This window comes from Spea bombifrons, chromosome 6 (assembly GCF_027358695.1).
Source record: "Spea bombifrons isolate aSpeBom1 chromosome 6, aSpeBom1.2.pri, whole genome shotgun sequence".
Taxonomy (NCBI): Eukaryota; Metazoa; Chordata; class Amphibia; order Anura; family Pelobatidae; genus Spea; species Spea bombifrons.
In genome coordinates this window covers 11,829,681-11,837,642 of record NC_071092.1, presented here as the reverse complement: position 1 = coordinate 11,837,642, position 7,962 = coordinate 11,829,681, and positions in this window count along the sequence as shown.

Below are 7,962 nucleotides of genomic sequence, written 5' to 3'. Positions count from 1 at the left end.
AGGCCGCACCCTAAAAGTTTGGTGCTTTTTTAAAGAAAAAGTTTTTTTCTTTAAAAAAGCACCAAAAACATGCTGCCACTCTGTCCTCTCCCCCTCCCCGAGATATGCTGCCACTCTGTCCTCCCCCCCCTCGAGATACGCTGCCACTCTGTCCCCCCCCCGAGATACGCTGCCACTCTGTCCTCCCCCCCCGAGATACGCTGCCACTCTGTCCTCCCCCCCCTCGAGATATGCTGCCACTCTGTCCTCTCCCCCTCCCCGAGATACGCTGCCACTCTGTCCTCCCCCCCCTCGAGATACGCTGCCACTCTGTCCTCCCCCCCCTCGAGATACGCTGCCACTCTGTCCTCCCCGCGATATGCTGCCACTCTGTCCTCCCCCCCCGACTTACCAGAGCAGACTCCCGGGTGTCTTACGGGGCCGGAGGGGGACATCTATGCACATCGGAAGTTGTATACGCCGGCACCGGAAGTTGTATACGCGTATTGCGTAGATGTCTTCCGCCGGCCCTGCAAGACACCCGGGAGTCAGCCCTGGTAAGTCGGGGGGGTTAGAATGCATCGTGCGCACGTTCACCAGCAACGGCGCATCGCCGCTGCCGGTGAACGTCCGTGCAATGCGCTTAGACAACCTCCAGTGCCGGTACTCCCCCCCGTGGAAAGTGCCGGCAGGGGAGGCTGTCTGAGCGTATCAGACAGTAGGATGCAGGTCCCCTGCACCGCTGCGGGGGATCTGTATCCTAACCCCGCTGCCTGCCCGGCGCCCGGGACTGCATGTCCCGGGCGTCGGGCGCTAGACCCCGAATATAGGCCGCACCCCCACTTTAAAGAGTTAAAGTGGGGGGAAAAAGTGCGGCCTATATTCGGGCCAATACGGTAATTACAAGTCCAGCCTTTCCCACATCTGTTAAATGCTGTTCATGTTGATCCAGTTTGTAGCTCTTTCCAATTATGCCACAAACTAGGGAAAAAAATCCTTATTGATCAGATCTCCCCTTGGATCAATAAGCTATTTCCCCGTAATTAAAAAATTATATCCCTGAATATTATGTTTTTGCAGGTATTCATCCACTTGCTGTTTAAACGTCTGTACAAACTCTGATAAAACTACCTCTGCAGGCAGAGAATTCCAAATCCTTTCCTTTGCCTTAGACTAAATCTCCTTTCTTCCCGTCTAAATGCGTGACCACGTGTCCTGTTTATGAATAGATTTTCAGACAATTGTTTGTTTTGGCCTTGAATATATTTATATAATGCTATCATATTTCCATTGAGGCACTATTTTTCTAAACTAAACAGAATTATATTTGTTAACCTTTCTTCATAGCTAAAGTGTTCCATTCCTTTTATTCATTTTTTAGCCCGTATCTGCACTTTTTCAAGTGCTATAATATGGTTCTTTAGAACAGGTGCCCAAAACTGCACCTCATATTCAAGGTGTGGTCTTCCTATTGATTCTGCAACGTAGGTGCAACAACACCTTAAACAAGGTATTCTTGTATTTCTATCTCAGCATAGAAGTGTTAATCTCTAGATTGTTCTGACCAGGGCTGGGAAAAAATCATTCTGAGTTAAGTCTTTTAATCAGTTGGTTTTATTGTGGCCACTATTGTGGGCTCAGCGTAGGAAACACCATTCATTCCTTTATTAAAGAAGCTGTTGTGTGGCTGAGCATGATGGGAGATGTAACCCTTATCACAGCACAGCACAGGTCTTCTCTTGCTCTTCTCTGCTGTCATAATTCTTCTGTAAGCACTGATTTGATGGGTGCATTGAGGCTCAGTTAGCTTCCAGCTAACAGAACACACACAAGCAGAGACAGCAATATGTAAACACAGCTTTGATTGGGTCACTGTGAGCTCCAATAACCTATCACAGCTGATTTTATACAGCTTTTTTCTGAGCTTCTCCGTGCAGCACAGAATGGAAGCAGAAAGCTGAAAGACAGATAAGGCCAAGCAGAGAAGTGCATGTTGTGTATGGCGGCACACAGCCAGGGCAGGACAAGAGTTGGGGCAAGGTATCTTGTTTAAGGGGAACAGCCCGGGGTATCTGACACAGGGCCAAAAATGGTTTCTCATTTATTATGTACATATTAAGTACACATATATGAAATATCACATTCACAGAAGAGAACCAAATTAAATCAAACATTTTATTCAACATCACATAAGTAAAGCTACCGTGTTTCCCCGAAAGTAAGACAGTGTCTTACTTTCTTTTTATCCCTAAAAGCCCCACTATGTCTTACTTTCGGGGTATGTCTTATATTGGGAAAAAATTGTCGAATTTACACCAATCCACACACATATACACCAATCCACACACACATATACACCAATCCACACACACATATACACCAATCCACACACACATATACACCAATCCACACACACATACACCAATCCACACACATATACACCAATCCACTCTCACTTAATGCTTTCCTACCTTTCCTTTCTTCTTTTAGCTTCTTTTCCTCCTCTTCGCTCCTCTTCTTCAGTTCTTGTCTCCTTCCGGGTCAGAGGGCACGGACAGCGGTGGGCGCGGCTTCAGTGTTGTGCGCCGGGATCTGACAAGAAACCCCGGCGCACAACAGCTGTTGCCGCGCAGATCACAAGGGAGCGGTATCGGAGGTCATTAACAGACCTCCGGCTCCCTTGAGTGATTTTAAGCCGGGTTGAACCCGGCTTAAAATCACTCAAGGGAGCCGGAGGTCTGTTAAAGACCTCCGATACCGCTCCCTTGCGAGCCTGCTCCTCCAGCGGTGGACATTACTGTCCGTCTCTGGAGGGGTGCCGGGTGCCGCAGGTTGGCACCCCCTGGAGTGTGGCGCCCTGTGCGGTCGCACACCCCAAAGGTCGGCCCTGCTCTAAGAGGCCGGCCTTAGGGGTCTGCGGCCGCACAGGGTTTAAATAAAAACATCGGGGGTTTTTTTCAACTTTATTTAACATCCTCCATGTTAAATAAAGTTAAAAAAACTTTATTTAACATCCTCCATGTTAAATAAAGTTTTTTTTAACTTTATTTAACATGGAGGATGTTAAATAAAGTTAAAAAAAACCCCGATGTTTTAATTTAAATCCTGTGCGGCCGCAGACACGTAAGGCCGGCCTTGGTGGGGACTTCCCGGCCCCTTAGAGTGGCGGACCCGGCAAATCCCCCGTGTTTCCCCGAAAGTAGGACATATGTCTTACTTTCGGGGTACGGCTTATATTAGCTGACCCCTCTGAAACTCCCGATACGTCTTACAATCGGGGGTGTCTTACTATCGGGGAAACACGGTAGGTGCTGTAGCTACCACACTCTCCTCCACTTTGGGGTAAAGGTGTCCCCATCTTCTCCATCCCTGGACCGCTTCACAGGAGTCGTGCCTTCTCCAAAATATTTTCCTTTTTTCCCTTTTGGTGTCAAAATCTCATCCTCTTCACCTTCCAACTGCCGCTTTATAGCTTTTCTGCTATCCTCAAAGATTTCAATCTTTCTTTTTTTAGTTACAGCAAAGCCATCATCTTCTCCATCCCGGAGTTGTTTCTGTGCTCTCCTGTTGCCTAAATAATAGTCAACATCCACCATTTCCACATCAGTTGGAAGAAGATCAAATATCCTCATTTTGCTGTTACCTATTCCTTTCTCAAAATGCTTTGAATCCAAATCTCTAAGAGCAGGAGCATCAAATGACATTCCAGTTCAGAAATACCCAGTTTATGTGGTGGCCACGATGACATAGGATTGTGACATCACAGTCATTTAGAACAATAGCCCATGTTTTATGCTTTCACATACATAGAGACAGTTATATATATATATATATATATATATATATATATATATATATATCATATGTATACTATATGTTGTGTACTGTAAATGGGTTTTTTATGCATTTAAAAGAGGAATTATGGCTGAGCACGAATATGGTAAAATGGCAAATGTCTCCAGGATTTCAGGAACAATATACCAAGAGAGAAAGGAAGTATTAAAATGATATGATTTTTTTGACCAAAACAAGCGTATCCACCTCCTACAAACTTTTTTTGTAACGTGAGCACATTGCACTTTGCCATACAATAAATCCTCTGCATCATACACCCTGCCTCTCCACCAGTATTTCCTTTCTCAACATACCGACATATGGATCGGAAACCAGTTGAAACCTGCAAACGGAGGAGAGATATTCCAGAGAAGGAATCCCTCTATGCCTGATTTAGTCTGAGCAAGCTGATTTGCTCAACTCCACGTGCGTGTGATATTATCCAGGGGGGAACTCTAAACACATATTCATTACAAAACGGAAAGCACTATGATGTTTGTTTGTTTTTGAATTTTATTTTACACGTCAATACGTTCACATTGTAAAACGGATGGACGTCAGATATACACAATTGGAAATATAAGTATATACCTTAGCTATTCTTTGTGGATTATACACTGTGTTCACATTTTTTGGTGGATCATATATATATATCTTTTGGTGAAAATTATTCACATGGTTGTTGTATAATTTTAATATTGGTTCTTTTGCACAACACTTTATATATCTTCTATTCTACTTTTTTTATACTATTTTATAAAGTTTATCATCGTAACTTTGGTCCCCTTCCCATTCACTTTCTGCAGAGTTCCAATTTGTAACTTCTTCCTAGAGGGTTGTTTTTTTACTGAGGAATCCGCTTCAAGTGGTTGTCTGTGCCCAGGCCCGGACTGGGACAAAAAATAGGCCCGGGCATTTAAGCCTGAGCAGCCCATATTTATTTATTTATTTATTTATTGTTAAAGCCCACCCTTCATGTACCATCTTTGCATTTAATCATTCACACAAATCATTAACACATTCATTAATGCAGTCTCACAAATCATTCAAGCAATTCATCCACACATGAATTCATTAATTGTCATACGCATTCACACAATTCATCCACACATTTATTCATTCATTCTCATACGCATTCACACTACCCCCTCTCATCATCTTATCTGCCCCTTCTCACTATGTTCCCCCTTTTCACTATGTAACCCCCTTCCCCACTTATCAATATGTACCGCCTCTATCTATCCCCTCTCCCCCTTTCTCACTACCTAACCCCCCTCTGCCCCTTCTCACTGCAGCCCCCTCCCTCACCCTACTTACCTTGTTGCCAGAGCAAGGAGCAACTGCGACCGCGCCTGTGGCAGGGCAGGATTGACTTAGGGGCTGATGGAGCTGCAGCTCCAGGCTAGTACCTTAAAATATGTCCGCATTAAGGCAGAGCCCCTTAAGCCCGCCTCAACTGCAACCGGGTCCGCCACTCTAAGGCAGAGCCGGCCTTAGGTGTTCTGGCGCCCTGTGCGGACTACTCCTCTGGTGCCCCCCATCCCAAAAAAAGAAAGGAATAAAAACTTGTAACAAAACTCCCCTTTCTCACTATCTATCCCCCTGTATCACTATCTACCACCTCTGCCTCTTCTCACTGTTATCATTATATACTGAGGCAGACATTGACGGTGGTACAGCATAATACTTATCACTATATACTGAGGCTGAAATTGACGGTGGTACAGCATAACACCTACCACTATATACCGAGGCAGACAATGACGGTGGTACAGCATAACACCTATCACTATATACTGAGGCACACATTGACAGTGGTACAGCGTAATCCCTATCACTATACATTGAGCCAGACATTGACAATAGTGCAGCATAACACCAATCACTATATACTACGCCAAACATTGATGTGGTGTAGGCCTACCACTTCATTGTCTGGCTTAGTAGTAGGGATGCACCGAAACGAATTCTGGACTGAAACCGAAAATGCAGCATTTACCTGTCCGAAACCGAATATGACCTCCCCACACCATAAAAAAATCTAACACTTTTATTTAAAGTAAGTAACACACCAAAATAGGACAAAACAATTAAAAAACAATATTATATGTATATATATATATATATGATTGTTAACAGCAATCACATTCCTATCATGCCCAGGCATACCCAGATTCCAGGATGTAATCGCAGACTTGGCATGATAGGAGTATGATTGCCCTATCTACCCCTTCTCGCTCCCTTCTGCCCCATCTACCCCTTCTCACTCCCTTCTCCCCTATCTACCCCTTCTCACTCCCTTCTCCCTATCTACCCTCTTTCCCCCGTCTCACGCCCTTTTCCCTATCTACCCCCTCCTAACTATCTACCCTCTCCCTCTTTGAAGTTCACTTACCTTTCAGGAGTCCTGCGGTGGGGGTGCAAGGCCTCTGCCTCCCAGCTCTGCCACTGTATGGAACAGTATAGAGTGATGGGAGTTATGATGTACTTTTAGAGCATAATTAGATCATGAAAAAGACATTGGAAATGGTACAGCATAACACCCATCACTCTCACACACTTACCAATCCACACATATATACCAATCCACACGTATACCAATCCACACATATATACCAATCCACACATATATACCAATCCACACGTATACCAATCCACACACATATACCAATCCACACACATACCAATCCACACGTATACCAATCCACACGTATGCCAATCCACACGTATGCCAATTCACACATATATACCAATCCACACATATATACCAATCCCCACATATATACCAATCCACACATACACCAATCCACACATATATACCAATCCACACATATATACCAATCCACACATATATACTAATCCACTCTCACTGAATATTTTCCTACCTTTCCTCTTTTCTCTTTACAGCTCCTTTTCCTCCTCTTCGCTCCTCTTCTTCAGTTCTTCTGTCTTCTCTGTCTTCTTCCGGTTCAGAAGAGGGCAACAGCTGCTGTGCGCCGGGGTTTGTTGTCAGATCCCGGCGCACAGCAGCTGTTGCCGTTGAACCCGGCTTAAAATCACTCAAGGGAACCGGAGGTCTGTTAAAGACCTCCGATACCGCTCCCTTGCGAACCTGCTCCTCCAGCGGCGGACCGCCCCCCGCCCCCTAGTGTGTGACGCCCCCTAGAGTGTGACGCCCTGTGCAGTCGCACACCCCAAAGGCCGGTCCTGCTCTAAGGGGCCGGGAAGCCCCCACCAGGGCCGGCCTTAGGGGTCTGCGGCCGCACAGGGTTTAAATTAAAACATCGGGGTTTTTTTCCAACTTTATTTAACATCCTCCATGTTAAATAAAGTTAAAAAAAAACTTTATTTAACATGGAGGATGTTAAATAAAGTAAAAAAAACCCCGATGTTTTAATTTATACCCTGTGCGGCCGCAGACCCGTAAGGCCGGCCTTGGTGGGGACTTCCCGGCCCCTTAGAGTGGCGGACCCGGTAGGTAGGGTAGGGGCCTGGAGCTGCAGCTCCAACAGCCCCTAAGTTAATGCGGCCCTGCCGTGGCCCGGCCCACCGGGCAAATGCCCAGTGTGCCCGATGGCCAGTCCGGGCCTGTCTGTGCCTACCAATCTGAGCAGAAACTGCTCTACTAAAGTAAGGGGCCATTCTACCAACTATATTCACTAACATACTTAATTTGATTTCTAAAAAATACTATACTATAAGATGTTTTATTTTATTTCATTTTCATCTCTTCATCTGAATTCTATGGTTTAATTAAAACTTGTTTAATCTTGTGGATAAGGTGCACACTAAAGTGTATGCTTGTGAGACTGTATACTTTCAAGTAATAGCAAATGGCAGCAGAATTATTGACTTTACCAAATTATATAAACAAAGCTTTCATTTTAAAAAAATAATAATAATTTGGTTACATTTTGGGCTAAGCCTCCTCACTTATCACCTCTTCCTTTTCCCGTCTACAAGATTTCACTCGGGCTGTCTCATATCTCTGGAATCTACTTCCACTGAACATTCAGCATTCACCCTCCCTCCCAACATTCAAGAAACATCTCAAAACTCACTTCTTCAGAGAAGCATACCGTCTTAGCTGCTAGAACCTCCTTGTCATTGATACAACCACCACACTTCCTCTCATCCCATTCCCTCAAG